This window comes from Pelodiscus sinensis, chromosome 2 (genome assembly GCF_049634645.1).
Source record: "Pelodiscus sinensis isolate JC-2024 chromosome 2, ASM4963464v1, whole genome shotgun sequence".
Lineage (NCBI taxonomy): Eukaryota > Metazoa > Chordata > Testudines > Trionychidae > Pelodiscus > Pelodiscus sinensis.
The window spans coordinates 40335205-40355387 of NC_134712.1; positions in this window are offsets into that span (position 1 = coordinate 40335205).

Genomic DNA, 20183 nt, shown 5'->3' on the forward strand with positions numbered 1-20183 from the left:
ATGTCCGCTAGTGCGGACTCTGTGCCCCACGGCTACACATGGCATGGACTAGGTAGTTCGGATTAGGCTTCCTATTCCGAACTACCGTTACTCCTTTTAGGAAGCCTAATCCGAACTACCTAGTCCATGCCGCGTGTAGCCGCGGGGCACGGAGTCCGCACTAGCGGACATTTAAAAATGGTGGCACCCAGCAATATGCAAATGAAGCCCGGGAAATTCAAATCCCGGGCTTCATTTGCAACTCCGGTTGCCTACATTACCACCCTAGTTCCAACTAGGGTGGTAGTGTAGACACACCCTAAGAGAGAAATGAAAATGATGAAATGCACAGACCAATCAAAACCCAAAAGTAATCCACTTTGCAAGCAGTAAAACAACAGCCCACATATGTGTTGAGTCAGGAAATGAGAGGGAAGGACAGTGTGTGTTTGTGAGAATGACAGAGACACACAGTGTGTGAGTGACAGAGATTTGCATTGCCAAACTCCCTCCATCCCCTTCTTTCTGTGTGGAGATAGGGTACAGAAATGGGGGAAGGAGGGACACCTTGACATCAGTGCTCCCCCTCTTCTCTCTCCCACACTCTACACAGAAAGCAGGGAGTTCCCAGGGGGGCAGCTCCAAGGCAGGGGGCAATAGCAGCATGACAGTGGGTAGAGGGGCAACTGAAGTGCCAGCACTTGATAGCTTACCAGCCAAACCAGTGAAGATCACCTGTCAGAGTTTCCAAGATCTACCGGTAGATCGGGATCTACCGGTTGGTGAACAGTGCATTAGAAGGAGCACAGCCATGAGACTGAGGGAAGGGATTATTCCTCTCTATTCAGCACTGGTGAGGCCACATCTGGAGTATTGAATCCTGTCCCCCCCCCCCTCCCCCGTGTACAGAAGCACTGAGGAGTTATGGATTCAGTGCCAGGAAAGCATCATGACACCCAGCTCTAATTCTTAATCTCATGAAATAGACATAGTTTCATTGCCTTGATGTTCCAGAGCACAAGACACAGGAGCAGTTGGATGAAGAGCAGCTGACTAAAGATTACCACAGGCAAGTCAGATGTGACAATGGTGGAAAATGGGAATAATTTCAGAGAGCTGACTGAAGTGGTCTGATTGTGTACAGTCCAGAGGTGTCTCATTGCTTCTGGACAGTCAGCTGGAAATAGTGCTTAAAAATACCCTTTTCCATTTTTGGATAGCCAGCAAGTTTCATGCCTTCCTTTTCAAATCTGATCTCACAGTCCTCATCAACAAACAAAACTTTCAAAAGATGAGCCTGAGAACTTAAATTCATAATTTGGCTAAAGCTAAACAGTAAAAAGCATGGACTTAGCAGAGACACTGGTTTCTCATTACAGCAACAGGGCGTGTTGCTCATTACACCAATTTGCAACACACCTGATGCTTGCTAACCTTTAATTGCCCAGTTCATTTTGAGTGGTCACCTCCAGCATGTATGAAGTCCTTCCACTTAATTATCTATCCCAATTTGAATTTAGCTTACTCTGCTTATCTTCTGCACATCTGAAGAGCCACTGTGAACTCTGCAGCATTTCTCTTCCATCAACAGGAGTTTGTCCAGTAAAAGATACTACCACACCTCCCTTGTTTTTCTGATAATATTGATAGTCAACATCCCATTGAGATAAAGCAGAGACCAGTTCACATCTCAGAACTAGTGTTTCCAGCCTGCCTGCAGATTCCAGGTTGTTCATATTTTAAAGGTTTGTCTGACTAAAATGATATGGCTAAATATTTTTTAAATGAAAGTTTAGATTCTGGAGCACATAGTGACAACCCCCACAAAAGTGAGTCAGCTGGTTAAATGGCTGGTAGCCAGTTCATTTAGCTCCTTGATCTTAGCCATATTAGGGGCCATCCCTCTCAATCTCTAGGACCTACTTGGAGAAGTGATGCCGTTGGAGGACTTAGGTTATGGCTTCTCTGGAAAAAAAAAGGTTTGTTTTTAAAGTGAGTTCTTGATCTTGCTATGAAATCCCCTTGAGATTAGGCACAGGTAGTTTTTACCTTCATTGTAGCTAGGTAAAGTTGTAAACTGACTTCCTGGTAATAGTAAGCAATTATGTAAATATGTTAATTATAAAAATGGTATGTTTTGAATGTTAAATGTTATTTCTGGGCTGTACATAATAAAACAAGATAGAGTTTCTGTACCAGGTATCTTGAGAGCAGGGAGGGGCTCTCTTCACCAGAATGGTAAACAAGAATCGGCGCAGACTGGAGTTTCCTGCCTTTTTCATCATTTACCTCAGAACTGGGGAATCATATAGTACAGACTACCTCATGGCTTTCCTGCCCTGAAGTTTCAAAAGTCCTAGAAGAGCCAAGCTGTGCTGTCCATCTGAGTGGCATTGTTTGCATGGGTCATTAGGACTCATCTGAAATCATCGAGGGATCTGACACAGTTGCGAACCAGTCAGAGGGAAAGAAGAAGATACCCCATCTGCTGCTTACCATCAGCACCAGTGTCATCGGCCAGCAGTCCTCTCCAGGGTTCCTGCTACATCAATGTGGGACTCCCCAGTGTTCCTCCCTGCGGGCTCTCAATCAGCTCAAACATTGCAGGTCCAGGGTACCACGTCTCTGGCTACTCCAGTCAAGAGAAGTAGAATATTCACTTATTGTAGTGAGGAATAACTTATTTATTTTCAAAAGCTTTAGAGGAGTAGCCAAGTTAGTCTGTAACTGGAAAAACTTAAACAACGAATAGTCTAGCAGCACCTTAGAGACTAACAAAACATGTAGATGGTATCATGGGCACAATCCACTATTTTCGTGCAATCTAGTCAGGCATTAAGGGTCCTGGCAATTGTTTTTACTATTCACTTTGGCTACGTCTACACTGGAATGATTTTCCGCAAATGCTTTTAACGGAAAAGTTTTCTGTTAAAAGCATTTGCAGAAAAGAGTGTCTAGATTGGCACGGACGCTCTTCTGCAAAAGCACTTTTTGTGGAAAAGCGTCCGTGACCAATCTAGACGCGCTTTTCCGCAAAAAAGCCCCGATCGCCATTTTCGCAATTGGGGCTTTTTTGCACAAAACAAATCTGAGCTGTCTACACTGGGGCCCTTTTGCGCAAAGGACTTTTGCCCGAATGGGAGCAGCATAGTATTTCTGCAAGAAGCACTGATTTCAGACAGTAGGAAGTCAGTGTTCTTGCGGAAATTCAAGTGGCCAGTGAAGACAGCTGGAATTTTTTCTGCTTTTGCGGAAAAACTTGCCAGTCTAGACACAGCCTTTCACTGTTTTGTTAGAGGTTACTAGTTTGCCTCAGGTTTCTTCCCTGCTTTCACTTGATACTATATAAAAATCCCTAATACAGTTTCTTTTTATTTTCATCCTTAATTTGAGTCTGTTTTTCTTTGTCTATGGACCTTAATTCACAGGTGATGGATCCTGAGGGAGGGAACGGATCTATTTTTTTTAATTAGCGCATTCACCAATGTACTTAATTTGAATGTTTTCTAAACCTTAGGGGTAACAAAGTCAACTCTGGTGGGAGGAGTTGACCTTTCTTAGCTACAGAGAGGTAGAAGCTTCCTGTGCCTTGTCTTAAGAGAATTTTTGCAGATAACCTGCATTAGCTATTGTCTTTTTTTGGTAGTGAACATATAGCCTCAGTGGCTGACACTGACAAAGGGGGAGGTGGTGCACTTTGGAGTACTAGGGCATTTTATCTGATCAGAGAGGAGGTAAACCTAACTCTTGCATGCCTGTGTATGTACTTTTTTGTTATTACAACTGCAGAATGGACTGGAAATTGATACCCTACATATTCAAACAATAGAGGGAGTCCATCAATATAAATATATATGTAAGGCCATATACATGGCACTCAGAGATGACAAAGTGATTTCTGGAAGCATCACATCAGCCCTCCTCCCCTCTGACTGCCTCAATTGTTTAGCAAACAGCAAACCTGAATTTTTATTTTTATTGCAGCTGCACTGCCTTGCAGTTTACTTGTGTACATAATAGTAAGGTGCTACTTATTGTCAATACATCTTATGCCAGAAGTGGCTTGACAAAGTCCCTTTAAGAGTCTAATAACTTAGAATACAAAAGAATGCTATAAAATAGTAAAGACATACATTCTATGCTCAGTTGATTGCAAAATGATGCACTTAGTGTAGCTGCTGCTGCTGAGATGAAATGCTACAGCAATTGTATACAGTCATGATTGTGAAAGTTAAAGCTACCTTTTTAGCCTAAATGCACTTTGTGTGAGCTTTAAGAAGCTCTAAGAGAATGTAATCTGTAGGGTGCTTTTAAAGTGGCTTTTGAATTATTAGTTCACTGAGTTGAACAAATCAAGTTGAGGACACGTGAGTACTTCACATCCTTGAGTACAGACATTTTTCTACCTTAAGCAGCTTTCTGTAAATCTGTCAGTATCCAAAACATGTTATCCATTGATTGTATAGGATTCATCAGGGTATCCCAATTCATGCTTTAGTGAGGGTCACAATGAATTTTTTCTTCTCTCTGTGTGCATAATCATTAAGTGTTACCCACAGGAAAATACACTAAACCTCTGAGGGGCAGTGACAACTGAGCCAAATATTTACTCTATGAAAAGTCTTTATATAATAAAAACTCTGCTCACAGTGATTTGGTACAGCCAGATCATTCTCCTTTTAAACTGTTCATTTAACAAAAATTTACAAGACTTTGCTACCATTTAGCTCATTACTCTGCCAGTCAGAGAGATTTCCAGCTCTCCCTACATGTTTCATTAAGAGCCCTTCTGATGCACTGAATGGCTCTGTTCTTAGAGCAATAACTGGTACTGCAGTGCAGAGAACATACAAATTGCTTGATACATTAATACATAGTGCAGAGTGGGTGTAGAACTCTGAACACAGATGGAGCTTTCTTATTGGCTATGAGTGATGTCATACCAATCTCTCTGATTCTCATTGAATGGGCAGGTCTTACATTTTTCTTTATTAATAAATTTCAATTTATACTAACAAAAGGATGCTTCAGTGAGTACATTGCTAGGGAATAATACCACCTCGGACCTTTTTGATAACAACCATACATACATGGTATTACTTGCCTAGAAAGTTGCTTTTTTAATTGTTATAATTGTATTATGTTTAGCCAGCTCAATGTCTGGTTTCTACTTTTTATTATTTTTTCAGTGATATGATTGGATAGATGCACGTGAATTGTGATTGCATTACTTTGCACAGACTTTTTTCCCCAGGAGCCATGACAAACAGAAGAGTTACAGCTTTTTTAAAAAAGTGCTTTACTTTAGTTTTTATTTTGCATTTTTACAGTGTGTAGCCACAAAGAAAGCATACAGGACTTGGGGTTATCGGACAGGGGTGTATTCTCCAGCACTGACAATTATTAAATCAAAATTGGATATATTTTTTTAAGATCTTCTCTAAGAATTATTTTTGGGGAAAGTTCTGTAGTTTGTGATCTACAGGTGGTCAGACTAGATGATCATAATGGTCCCTTCTGGCCTTGGAATTTATCAAAGAATGAATCTATGATAAATTAAGCTGCTGCCTACCAGTCACAACAATCTCACATTTGAAATGCCCTGCAAGGAACAGAACGAGATGGCACATAGACAGACTCTTATCCACAACAAAAACATGAGTAGAAACAGGTTATTTCCCCTTAGTATGCTTTGCTCTATCTGTTCTTTATAGTCCTTTGAAACTGACCAAGATTCAGTCACATACATTTGTACTGAAATTCCTCTAATCTTTTCCAGAACAATAACCCCTTTCCCAACTTCCCCCATTCTGTTTACATAATTACATCCACAACTTCCTTCACCCAGTCAGTTCAGCCTCTGTACATTTGTTCAAATAGTTAATTACATGTATATAAAGCCCTGCAAAGCCACAGATAGCTGCTTTGTATCCAAAGGTATTCACATTCATGAATGGATGGAGGATATCTGATCAAGCATGGGAAGAGAGGAGGGAGGGCTGTCAATTCACAAATGACTACAGGGGGTGAGCAAGCATGGGGGGTGGGGCTGACATTCATAAATGACCACAGGAGGACAGCAAGTGCCTAAGTGAGTATCTACTGGTTGCAGCCACTGGCTGGCGACATACCCCTCTTGCCCACCCCTGCTCTGGGGCTGTTTGGCCCCAAGGAGAAGCTGGCAGGTGGGGTGCATGGTGGCCCCCTCTACTCTGGGGAGAAGCTGCCAGCCTTCCTCCTGCCCTGAGCCCCCCCACCTCCCAATCCCCTTCTCTGACTCCTGCACCCTATTTCCTGACCTGAGCCCCTCCTCAATCCCCAATCATGACTCCTGCACACCCCCATTTCCAGCCCACTGCCTTAAGCCTCCTGCCCAGAGACCCCCGCACCAGCCCAAGTCCCTGCCCTGATTCCTACACCCCTGTCCCCCACCCTTAAGGACCCAAGCAACACTGGGTAAGTCTGCTAGTATTTTTATACAGACCAGGTACTGTAGCTGTAACAAAGCCCTATGGCTACGTCTAGACTGGCATGATTTTCCGCAAATGCTTTTAACGGAAAAGTTTTCTGTTAAAAGCATTTGCGGAAAAGAGCGTCTAGATTGGCACGGATGCTTTTCCACAAAAAGTGCTTCTGCGGAAAAGCGTCCGTGCCAATCTAGACGCACTTTTCCGCAAAAAAAGCCCCAATCACCATTTTCGCGATCGGAGCTTTTTGGAACAAAACAAATCTGAGCTGTCTACACTGGCCCTTTTGCGCAAAACCTTTGCGCAAAAGGACTTTTGCCCGAACGGGAGCAGCATAGTATTTCCGCAAGAAGCACTGATTTCTTACACGAGATCGTCAGTGTTCTTGCGGAAATTCAAGTGGCCAGTGTAGACAGCTGGCAAGTTTTTCCACAAAAGCGCCTGCTTTTGCGGAAAAACTTGCCAGTCAGGACACAGCCTCTAAGTCTTTCTAAATACCACTTTTTCATTCATACCAGAGAAAGTGTAGCTCAGATCTGAATAGAGATTTAAACTCAGCACTGTCCTGCCCTGTAAATTATTGGTTTACATACATGTAATCTGACTGAGTTTTATGTGTATTAGTTTCAGTTAGCATTGCAGAGTTCATCTGGGTAACAAAGTGAGATGCATTCTATTCCTTTTTGTGCGTAATTGTTCCCTGAGTTCCCATTACAAGGCAGTCAGTCGCACCTGTGCAACACTGCACCCACATCAACATTGCACAGGTGGAACGAAAGGCATAATCTGAAATCAACAGGCCTAGACAGCTGCCACGGAGACCATTTCATTTGCAGAACATTTATTACTGGCAATGAAGCATGGGAAGAAAAATAACCAAGTTTAACTCTGAGAGGTCAGGTTGAGTCAGAGGCTAGCACCTTTGTTTGTGTGTCAGTGCAGCATTTTTCATCTGAAGCCACTGAGAGATCATAAATATGGAACTCCGTAATGTTATTTTTATAGCTGCTTTTCTGACTAGTCTTGCACTTTAGATACCAAATGGATACAGATATTTTTAGTTGCTAACTGTTTGGGGTCATATTTTCTATTAGATTTTAGTGAGCAAAAATATAGTATTTCTTTACATCTTGTTTAATATTTACAGCATAGCAGTGCCAAAAAACCTAGTCTGAGGAGTGGGTCCCAACAGCTTAGCTACTTATGTAACCAAAGCCATTTTATAGCTTTGCTCATGCAAGACTTTTGGTTTATAAAAAGCATTTGAATCACATCATGTCCTGTCAGCACTGAAGACAAAATCCCACCAGCTGAAACGTCTTGGTACATTTGTTTGGGATGCACACAGTGACCTGAAAGCCACCAGCTGAGCTTCAGTCACAGGTGGAGAGTCACTGTGTTACTCCCTATAGGTTTTATGTGCCAGAACCTGACATGGTCCACTGCTCAAAGCTAGCTTAACAAGTCTTTAGAGGATTCCGCAGCAAAGGCTTATATGAGACCTAGAGCTTCCCTTTTTGCTTCTGTGGGTAGGAGAGAAGTGTAGCTTGAACAAAGGGGGCAGGAGTTGTGGCTAGTGTTTCTTTGTATCCCAGCAATGTTTAACTGCCAAAACTGCCTTGAGGACCAGGGCAAACTGTACAAGTTAGAACAGCCCTCAGGCAACTATGAGTTACTTCTTGAGACAGAACATGTGAGCAACAGCACAAATATCAGATCCACAAAGGTGGTTTACAGCCACCTTTGTAGTGTCCATTCCTCAAGTTGCACTTGATACAGACTGATATCCAGGATTTCACAGTATTGTTCGAAGAATAAACTAAGAAACTAAAAGCTTTCCACGCTCATTTATATTGGATCTGTAGGAAGAATAAATGACCCCTAACACACAATATTCTGTAGGAGCAGATTTAATTGACTAAGTCACATATTCTTTAATTTTCCTTCATGTTCCTGGTGATTTCTTATTTTTAATGTGACACTACCATATTCGTGCCCCAAAGAATGGCACCCTTGATATCTAGCCCCAATCTCATCTACACTATCTTTTTAAAAAAAACTTTTGTCCAACCACTTAAAAATAAACCCAATCACTGAAAAAAATTTAAAGTAAACTTTTTTTTTTTTAAAAAAAGGAAGATTAATTGGAAAGGGTCCGTCTATGACAGTCTGCTTTGCAGTAACAGGAATCTAGAAACTTGATTTATTATGCAAACCTGTAGGTGGCAGAAGATGCAAAATATTCAAGAATCAGAAAAATCTCAGCACTGCCTATGCTAAATTACCACATTTGTTCATGAGGTTGAAACTATCTACAAAAATTTTTATATATGTACTACAGAGTTTGTGGATAAGGGAAGAACAGGAATTAAGAGTGTACAGGATAATTTTGGCTTATTAAAAATTAACAATTGTTAAAATCATGAACTGGAGGAGAGGAAGACCAGAGCCTTGCTGCACAATCCAGCTTGCAGGGAAGAAGCCCTCCCACTCCCCTAGATGGGAGAACAGCAGCATGCAGGCATGCTGCTTGGAGGCTTTCCCCACTGTTTCCATTGGCCAACACCTGGCCAATGGCAGCAGCATGAGGCAATGCCTGGGACCCACGCAAGGCAAAGCGGCAAGTAAGTGCCCCCCCCCATTCCCAGGCTCATGCACCACCAGCCCCCCATGCATCCCCCCTGCTGAGACCTCACACCCCTAGCCTACTCCTGCACCCTGCCTTGCTCCTGTACCCTCTCCCTTGGCCAGATGCCCTATCCACCCCAAGCCTGTGCCTGATCCCCCGCCCTCCCCCCCCCCGGCTAGACACCTACTTCCAGCCCACTCCTGCACCCTCCTTGCTGGCCAGACAACCTACCCCCAGCCTGCTCCTGCATCCTCCCTTGTTTTTGCCTCCTCCCCCTGGCCAGACATCTTACTCACAACCTGGTTCTCCCATCCAGATCTTGCACCCTCACCACATCCTGCCCTGATCCTACACCATCGCTCTTGTTGGAAGCCCTGTCCCATACACTGAACCCCTCATTTTTGTCCCAACTCCAGATCTTAGGGGGTGTACAAAATCCACTAACTCTGGAACCCCAGAAGAGTTAATCTGGCCTATAGGAAACCCTGAAACTCAGTCCTTCCTGACCCTGTTCCACTCCCTCACCCCAGTGGGGCTGGAGTACTAGGAGGACTGAAGTGTCTCAATTGGGGACCACAAATTAATATTTTACTTAAATAAACATGAAAGTTAAACACTTAATTTGTTTATTTTTTTTTTCTTACTGGTTAAATTAAACCATTCTCCCTAGCTGCAGCACTAGCAAAATGGCTTGGGCCTAATTACATAATTAACAGCCAAGTTTCCATTAGTAACTAGGTGGTCCAAGGAAAGGTTTACATTGAGCTAGGTGGGCCATGGGCCAAAAAGTTTGAGAACCACTGTTCTAAGGGCAACTGTGTGCTAGAAATTCTAGCATTCCAATCCTGGAACTGCCAGACTCTTGGCCTAGATGTGGTGCTCAGTTTAAGGCCCTGAAAGCCACCCAGCTCTTGGGAGTGATAGAGTTGCTGCTTATCTTAGTCATAGGCCCAATCTGCCACTGCACCAATGCTACTCTCTTTCCAGAGACCACTAAGTGGGTGCTGAAGGGTGTAGTCTCTCAAAGATCAGCAGGACAGCCCTATCTCCTGAGTGATATTATTCACTCATTGGCTTATTGCTCCCCTGCCTATGCAGGCATGTTGAGGTCCTCAAGGAGAATCATCAGCATTTCCCCACCTACTGGGAGGGAGGGAGAAGACTATTCTGTCCATTTGAGTAAGGCATAGGACAGAACATGTAGCCTCTGCCTATGGTGCAAGGAACATACATCTATACCCTTTGTCTACAGCTAGCACTGAGCCTTCCCCCAAATGGAAAAACTGGGTGTAGAGATTAAGAGCATAATGACTTAAGGTGAATGTTTGTTAGGAAATTATTGGTTCCTGGCTTTGCCACAGATTTCCTGTTGAGTTTGTCAAATTCCACTGGTCAAATCCCAAGAATTTGTTTTCTCCCATACTGGTCTGCATAGAGACTGAACTCCTCAGGCTTATCGTCACTCTAGAAAAAGGAATATTTGAACCTGCACTAAAGTCACCCTTATTAAAATACCTGTTCTAGAGTAGGTCTTCACTGAAATGGTGTGTTCTCAACTTGGGTTAGCTACACCATATTAGAATATCAGTGAGGACACAGCAACTCAGCTTTTAACTTGGTGTTCAACACGAGGGTCCCTCGTAGACTACCCCAAACTGAAAAATAGTTAGCAGCAAACACCAGTGTAGCTCTTATTTTAACTGAGTTATTGCATTATCAAACATGTATGCAGTACTGTTGTAGGTGCGTTGGTCCCAAGCTATTAAAAAAGTAATATTTTATTAGACAGACTTCCATAGGTCAGAGAAACTTTCAAGCTTATAGAAAGCTCTTCTTCAGTTCAGTGTAAGCTTGAAAGTTTGTGTCTCAAGAGCAGAAACTGGTCCAATAAAAAGGTATCACCGTACCCATCTTGCCTCTATCACATATGCAGCAATATTCCAATTCTGTTTAATAACTCATCTTTTTACACCAGTTTTGACTATAGGTCTACATTACTGAAAAAAAATCCCTCCATAACGTAATCCCAGATAATACAAGGTGGCCTGTATTAAACCAAAAATGATCAGCCATTTGAATGAAAGTTTCAGAAGGGCAGCCGAGAGTTAGTTTTGAAGGTGCTACTAGACTATTTGTTGATTTTCATTTGAATGAAGACATTCAAGAGTTAGGAAAGAGCATTTTTATTACCAAATATGTCAATTGTGTGCAATAAAATAGACATTGCTTCATTCTTTCCTTATTAGTGCCACACGGCTTTCACATAAGCCTTTAAGCTATGTTACGACAGCTATTTAAAAGTGAGCTCTTCTCAGTTATTTATTCTGGTTCACTCCCCAGAATACATTTGTTTTTCAAGTAGTCCAACCTGATTTTAAAAGGATCATTTTAGACAAGCTCTAAGGAAGGGTGCAGGAATGAGAAATTGTTTGGTTCTTCATTCAAGGTATTAATGATTAAATGAAAAATAGTACAGTATCTAGAAATGTGCATAAGGGCCCATGCCAAACACTCACTTTCACACAAACAAGGAACTCACTCACTTATTTTAAGATTGGTTTCCCCTCTTCCTCTTTCAGACAGGACAAAACTATATTATTTAAACAGTCACCATTGCACTTATATAGCAGATATTCACACTTACTATCCAATAAATCAGGTATCAATAACAAAATTAATGTGGTGTTCTAGTGTTTCCTCCCTCTGCCTACCACACTTTCAGGTCTACATTTTAACAAGTTACCTTAAGAAAATACAGGACAGGGAGATGGAACGGTTACACATACAAGCATTACACTTTTTAGTTACAATATATTGCTTTCTAAAACAGGAACATGAATAGAAACAATGGAAAATGAGGTCTCAGACAACACTACTTTGCTACAATTCAAACGGTCACATTAGAGGCAGATCTTGAAAGTGTTGGAATATTAATATGGCCCTCTTTTTGCATATACAGCTGTTGAACTTTAAACAGGTGAGCAGTCCTATTATTTTCAATGGGAGTATTTACCTACTTACAAATTAAGCCTGTAAATTAAGCACATGATCAGGTGCTTAACAGATACTATTTTTGTACATGTGCAAGGCAATGACATTTTGTGCATGCAGACAGCAAACATTCCCATCAGATAGTGAAGCAGCAAGCACAGTGAGTGAAGTAACCTTTTGCAGGAAGCCACGTTCACATGAAAGTATTAATTTGAGATCCACAACGGGAGGCTTGCCTGCTGAATGCAGATATCTTGGGGAGAAGGGAATGTACATCTGGCTACAACTGTTTAATGGCTTTGCTGCTGCAAGATTGTGTATGAATGCTCCTTGCCAAGCCACTTTTCTTATAATACTGTGACAGAAGAGTGTACTACAAGCCAGAAACAGCAAAATTAAGATTTCAGGTAGAATTTTCAAAGATGCCGTCAGGCACTTTTGAAAAATCCTACACCAAAGACTTATATTCACAAATTTTAAAAAAATGAACTTAATTTCTTCAAAACAAGACAGTGTAGCGTATACTGTAAACATTCATAGCAAAGCATTACAACTTCATTCTTTGCATTAAACAAGACTAAGCAAAGAGATTTTTTTAAAGAAACATTACAATTCAAAACTTAAATATTCACATCTTGCAAAGACAGTTTACAGGAAGTACAAAATATAAGTTGTTAGTTTGAGGTACAAGTCAACCACACACTTGAGAAATGTAAAGTTCAAGTGAACACTCTAGGGCTTGAGTGCATGTCTCAATGTCTCCCATTCTTATAAAATAAGTGTGAAATGAGGTATCCATTTAAAAAGCTGTTTTAATTAGTGTAGGGCATATTTAGGCTCCACATTAATTTAGGTGTTAAATCTAAGTATGTTACCCAGATTAAATACAGATTTTGCTAGGGATATAGTTTTTTTTTAAAAAAAGGTGGATGGATCTAAGTTTAGGATTGCAGGAAGCTGTTAGTGTAAACATCACCAGGCAGATTCAAACCTGGGACCTCTAGAGCTTAATGTAGAGGCCTCTACTACAGCTTGAGTTAAAAGCCAGCTGGCTCTCACGGAGTGTGTGTTGTGACTGGCAGGTGGAAACTGTTGGCTTCTAATTAAAGTCTGAGCTGTAGAAGCCTCTGCTGATTGACTGAGACTTGGTAGGGGGAGGGACTTTCAGGCAGTCCAGGGCTTTATAAAACAGTGAGCAAGCGACCAAGGAGCTTGCGAACAGGTGAGTGCTAACAGGGAGTTTAGAGTGGGAGTTGGGAAGGGCGCGAGGTTCTCTTGCCTTTCTTTTAAATCCTTTCTCCAGGACAGCAGGGATGGATGGTGATAGGTCTGCTGTTACCTGCACAGTGTGTGCCATGTTTGTCTTCCTCCCGGAAGAAAAAATGGATTTCATCTGCACTAAGTGCAAGCTGGTTGCCATTTTGGAAGAAAAAATTAGAGGACTGGAGGCCCAAGTGTCAACCCTATGCTCGATCAGAGAGGATGAAGACTTCTTTGATAGAAGGAAGCGTTTAATCCTGCAAGCACAGCAGGCGGAAGAGCCAGACAGGGCAGTACGGGACCAGGAAGAGAACTGGCAGCATATGACTTCTAGAAGGGGAAAAAGGCCAGCACAGGAAGCCACCAATGCTATAGAGGTAAGTAATCACTTTCAGGCTCTCTCCATAGGCTCTGCAGTGGTGAATGTTTTGGAAAAGACCTCATAAGGAAGAAAGTGCAAGGGAACACCATCTACTGGAAGGCATGGGATGCATAGTCTTAGGGATGAGGGTTCCATGACCACCACCCCCAGAAGATGATGGGTGGCGGCGGTCGGGGACTCCCTCCTAAGAAGGACTGAGCCATCCATCTGTTGTCCGGACCTGGAATCTCGAGAGGTGTGCTGCTTATCAGGAGCTTGAATTCAGGATGTGATTGAGAGGCTTACAAAACTGATCAAACCTTCGGATCGCTACTTCTTCCTGCTTCTCCACTTGGGAACTAACGATACGGCCAAGAATGACCTTGAGCAGGTTACTGCGGATTATGTAGCGCTGGGAAGAAGGATTAAAGAATTTGGAGCACAAGTGGTGTTCTTGTCCATCCTCCCTGTTGAAGGGAAAGGACTGGGCCGGTATCATCGAATTGAGAAAGTAAATGCATGGTTGCGCAGGTGGTGTCACAGAGAGGGCTTTGGTTTCTTTGACCATGGGACTCTGTTCCAGGCACAAGGATTGTTAGGAAGAGATGGGATCCACCTAATCAAGAAAGGAAAGACCATCTTCGCAAGCAGGCTTGCAAACCTAGTGAGGAGGGCTTTAAACTAGGTTCATCGGGGGGACGGTGACCAAAACCCTGAGGGGAGTGGGAAAGTCGGATACCGGGAAGGAATGCAAAGAGGAACGAGCAAGAAAGGAGGACTCCTGATTCAAATGGAGAACATAGGGTGATCAACTGGTTACCTGAGGTGTTTGTACACTAATGCGAGAAGCCTGGGCAACAAACAGGAAGAACAGGAGGCCCTGGCCCAGTCCAAGAAATAGGATTTAATTGGGATAACAGAGACTTGGTGGGATGACTCACATGACTGGAGCGCTGTCATGGAAGGGTATAGACTGTTCAGGAAGAACAGGCAGGGGAGAAAAGTAGGAGGAGTTGCACCATATGTAAAAGCACCATGATTGCTCAGAACTCCAGTATATAGAGGAAGGAAAACCTGTTTGGAGTCTATGGGTTAAGTTTAGAGGTACAAACAACAGCGGTGATGTTGTGGTTGGTGTCTACTAGAGGCCACTGAATCAGGTGGATCAGGTAGATGAGGCTTTCTTCAGACAACTGAGAGAAGCTTCCAGATTGCAGGCCCTGGTTCTTGTGGGGGACTTTAATCACGCTGACATCTGTTGGAACCAATACAGCAGTACATAGACAATCCAGGAAGTTTTTGGAGAACATTGGGGATAACTTCTTGGTACAAATGCTGAAGCATCCAACTAGGGCCCGTGCACAGCTTGACCTTCTGCTCATAAACAGGGAGGAATGAATAGGGGAAATAGAGGTTGGTGACAACCTGGGAAGCAGTGATCATGAGATAGCAAAGTTACTCACCTCCGGTGCAGTAACTGTCATTCTTCGAGGTGGTGTCCCCGCAGGTGCTCCACTATGGGTGCTGGGCTTGCCCCGGCGCCGCACATCGAAGCTTGTCATGAGCAGTGTTCGGCTGGACCACGCATGTGCCGCGGCTCGCAGCTGTCGCGCTCTTTTGTGTCTTGCGTGGTCCGCCCCGCCAGTTCCTCTAAACTGCCTCGGAGTCTGTAAGAGACAAGAGCAGAGAGAGAGAGGACTCCGAAGCGGGGAGGAGGGTGGGTTGTGGAGCACCCACGGGGACACCACCTAGAAGGACGACAGTTACTGCACCGGAGGTGAGTAACTTCGCTTTCTTCTTCGGGGATGTCCCCGCAGGTGCTCCACTATGGGTGACTGCGTAGCAGTAGTCGCCAAAACAGAAGGAGGGCAAGGAGTCCCTATTTATCCGCTGCGGAGAGTACCGCAGTTGCCACTGCCCCCTCTGAACGAGTAAGTAGGGAAATAGAACAGTGTTTGGCGAAGGTCTCATGTGAGGACCAAGTCACCGTTCTACAGAGGTCTTCCAGAGATACCCCTCTATGAAAACGCTGTAGATGTGGCTGTGGCTCTAGTGGAGTGAGCATGTGGTTGGGACGGAAGGGGTAAGCCTTTCGTTGCATACGATTGCACTATGCATGAGGTTACGAGATTGGAAATTCTCTGGGAAGATAGGAGTTGACCCTTTGACCTGTGTGCCAAGGAGACGAATAAGTGGTCAGTAAGCCTGAAAGGTTTAGTGCAATCTATGTAGAATGCTAAGGCCCTGAGGGTATCCAAGGAGTGTAGGGCCACTTCTCGTGGTGAGGCATGGGGCTTCGGGAAAAAAAGTGGGCAGGATTACTGGTTCGTTGACATGGAAATGTGAGACTATTTTGGGTATGAATCTTGGGTGTAGTCTCAAGACTACTCCATCCTTACGGAAAATTGTATATGGTGGCGTGGCCATCATGGTGGGAAGCTCGCTCACTCTGCGTGCTGATGTTATGGCAAGCAGGAAAGCGGTTTTCAAAGTGAGGAAATGAAAGGGTACAGTCGCCAGAGGCTCGAATGGTGGCCTCATTAGGGTGTCGAGGACTACATCCAGGCTCCATACCAGTGGGACTGGGTCGTGCGGAGGGGCCATGTTGGTAAGGCCTTTGAGAAATCTCTTAGTAGTAGGATGGGCGAAGACAGAAACGCCATCTATGGGTTATGTGAATGCTGAAATTGCTGCGAGGTGCACCTTGATGGAGGCTAACGTGAGGCCTTTGTTCTTTAGGTGCAACGCATAGTCCATGACGGAGGGAATCGACGGATCTATCGGATCGTGGTGGTTCGAGGTACATCAGGAGGAGTATCTGCGCCACTTGCAAAGGTAAGTTTTTTTATTTTTTTTTTTTGTGCTTTGTCACCTACTGTGTACTAGGATGTGTTGGATTGGAATGGAGCAGAGAGATTCGAATGGAGTCAGCCAGTTAGGAACCATGCTGTTAGGTTCAGCATTTGTATCTGGGGGTGTTTCAGGCGTCCTCGGTCTTGCGTGAGGAGATCGTGGAGCGGAAGAAGGCGGATCGGTGTCCGCAGGGAGAGACTGTGTAGGAAGGGAAAACAGTGCTGGCGAGGCCAGTCCAGGTCTGTGAATATCAGCGTTACCCTGTCCGCCTTCAGCTTCTGAAGGACTTTGGGGATCACAGGTATGGGGGGGAATGCATAGAAGAGGGGTCTGCGCCAAGTCGTAAGGAAGGCGTCCCCCAGGGATGCATGGCCTAGGCCCGCCCTGGTGCAGTACTTGTGGCATTTTGTATTGGCAGAAGTTGCAAAGAGGTCCACTCGGGGAGAACCCCAACGTTGGAAGTACCGGCGTCTCTTAAAGGGGGGGAAGTGTACATCCCTAGAATTCGCAAAGTTGTTTGGGAGTCATTAGAGGAATGTAAGATTGAGTCCGTGGTCTCTGCAAAGAGCTTATCCTTGTCGAAGGGTAAGTCCTCGACTTTGGCCTGTAGTTCCTTCAGAACTCCCGCCGCTTGAAGGAAAGAAGCTCTGCGCATAATGATGGCAGTAGCAGTGGAGCGAGCAGCGGTATCAGCGACATCCATGGCTATTTGGAGGGACGTTCTCGCTGATATGTAGCCCTCTTGGATTACGGACCTCAGGATCGATTTCTTAGAATCAGGAAGATGATCCACGAGGGGGGTGAGGCGTGAAAACGTATCAAAGACGTGATTGGAGAGATGCGCCGAGTAATTGGCGATTCGGAGGAGTAGCATTGCTGAAGTGTAGACCTTCCTGCCCAGGAGGTCAGTCTCTTAAATCCTTATCAGAGCCCTGTTTGAGATGTGGGGCTCTAGCCCTCTGTTGAGCTGCGTCGACTACTAGGGAGTTAGGTGGTAGATGGGCAAAGAGGAATTCCGTGCCCTTCGGTGGTACGAAATATTTCTTGTTGGCCCATTTGTCGGTCGGAAGAGCCGACACTGGAGCATGCCACAATTCATCAGCCAGTTCCAGGATGCCGCCGTCAAGAGGAATGGCCAGGCATGACCTATGCTGCGGTTGGAGATTCCTGAAAAGCTTGTGTTGCTTGTCCTTGAGATCTTGCATCGGAATCTCTTGTGTAATGGCTACTCGCTTAAACAACTCTTGGAACTGACGGAGGTCATCTGGTGGACAGCTATTGCCCGGTGTGACTGCCTCCTCTGGCGGGGACGAGTCTGGGATAGAAGTCCCCGGTAGGTGGTCCCCGAAGGCGGTGTGATCCATCTCTGATGGAGGATGAGGTAGTGATGCTGAGTGGTGCGGAGGGGTAAGGGGAGCTGGAGTTGGAGAGCATCTGCGTGATGGATAATCGTAGGCAGAACGTGATCGATAGGAGTAGCCGCTGCAGGAGTCTTGAGAGTGGCAGACTCCACGATTACCTTTGTCATGTCGCGGTGAGCGGCCGTGGTGATAGTTGGAACAGGCGTAATATCAGTAACGGTACGGAGAGCAGGGTGAACAGGAGTGGATGTCTGATGCCGTGGCAGAAGCAAGGGACACAGAGAGCTGCCTGTAGTGATGTCTGCGATGGGAAGGTGCAGCAGCCAGAAATGGTGAAGGCAGCCTGGAGGAGGCATGGGGAGAATCATGCCAGTGAGTATAGCGGCGTGGAGAACGAGGCACCGGGAGAGGTGAGGACGGTGCCGGTGAGAGAAGGTGGGAACGAGAGCAGCTGTGGTGCGGGGAGATCAAAGGAGCAGGACTCAGTGCTCCTGATCTAGCGGCGCGCACTGAAGAGCTAGCAGGCGCTCTGTTGATTGGTGCTGGCGGCTCAGGGGCAGCAGCAACCGGCACTGTGCCGGTGAGGCAAGTCGGCGCCGTGTAGTCCGGCACTGCACGATGGCTTGAGAGCGGTGCGGGTGCCGGTGCTGTGATGGTCGGTTCCAGGTCAGCTCTCGGAGCCGGCTCAGCACTCTGCAACGGAGGCAGAGGAAGGGGCTGAGGCAACGCTGCCTGGGGAGCCGGAGCATGAGAAGGCTCCCACGGGCGCTTCCGCTTTGGAGCTGCTGAGACAGGAGAACGTGGCTTCACAGTGCCAGAGGTCCCAGGTCTGTCAGGCTGACGTTCCCTGCCATTTAAGGCAGCTGGTAGGGATCTCGTCGGGGAGACCCTTAGCTTTTTCTGAAGCCCCATAGTCGTCGGGGAGGAAGCCCGGCGGGGCTGCTGGTCAGAAACAGTTTGCTGCGGCTGCAGGGCTTTGTCGAAGAGAAGCATTCGCGGACGCCTCTCTCTGTCTTTCTTAGCCCTAGAGGGAAGTCTGGTGCAGTGGGTACACTTTTGGGAGACATGAGATTACCCCAAGCAACAGATACATTCTGAGTGGCCATCGGAGGCTGGCATTGCCTCCCGCCAAGAGCCGCATTCTTTGAAGCCGGCAGTTGACATTTCGCCGGCTGCCTTGAGGCAGTTGTTGTTTCCAGCCATCTCTGAGTAAATGGTAATGTGGTGATAATGAGACTGTTCTCTTTATCTGTTGTTTTTATCTTTCTTTCTCTCTTTAAGGGAACGCAACTATGTACAAGGGGGCGAAAGGGAGAACAGCTGAGAAGCGGGAGGTAAGAACAGTAAGCGGTTTCTATTCTTACTCCCGTACGATAGTGTTTTTTTTTTGAGAGCGAGAGATAAGGAGAAAAGGAAAAAGGGGAAGTAAGGGTGTATGTACAAGAAGGGAACTAGAAATAATCTAGTTCAGTGAACTAAATGAAGAGCGCGGTTCCAAGCGTCTGCAGCTTGAGGCGGTGAAGAGAAACTGGCGGGGGGCCGGACTGTGCAAGACAGAAAAGAGCGCGAAAGCCGCGAACCCGCAGCACATGTGTGGTCCGGCTGAACACTGCTCATGACAAGCTTCCGTCTGTGGTGCCGGGGCAAGCCCAGCATCCATAGTGGAGCACCCACGGGAACATCCCCGAAGAAGGAGGTAGATTTCAGAATCCTGACCACAGGAAGAAAAGAGAGTAGTAAAATACATACTTTGGACTTCAAAAAAAGCAGATTTTGACTCCCTCAGAGACCTGATGGGCAGAATCCCCTGGGATGCTAACATGAAGGGGAAAGGAGTCCAGGACAGCTGGCAGTGTTTTAAAGAAGCCTTATTGGAGGTACAGAAAGAAACCATCCTGATGCGTAGCAAGAGAGGCAAACAAGGTAGGAGACCGGATTGGCTTACAGGGGAAATCCTTGGTGAACTTAAGCACAAAAAGGAAGCTTACAAGAAGTGGAAACTTGGACAAATGACCAGGGAGGGGTTTAAATGTATAGCTCGAGAATGCCAGGGGGGTTATCAGGAAGGCGAAAGTGCAGTTGGAACTACAACTGGCAAAGTATGTGAATGATAACAAGAAAGGTTTCTACAGGCATGTTAACAAGAAGGTGGTGATCCGAGAGGATGTGGGGCCCTACTGGATGAAGGAGGTAACCTAGTGACAGATGATGTGGGGAAAGCTGAAGTACTCAATGCTTTCTTTGCCTCTGTATTCACAGACCAGGTCGGCTCCCAGACTAAT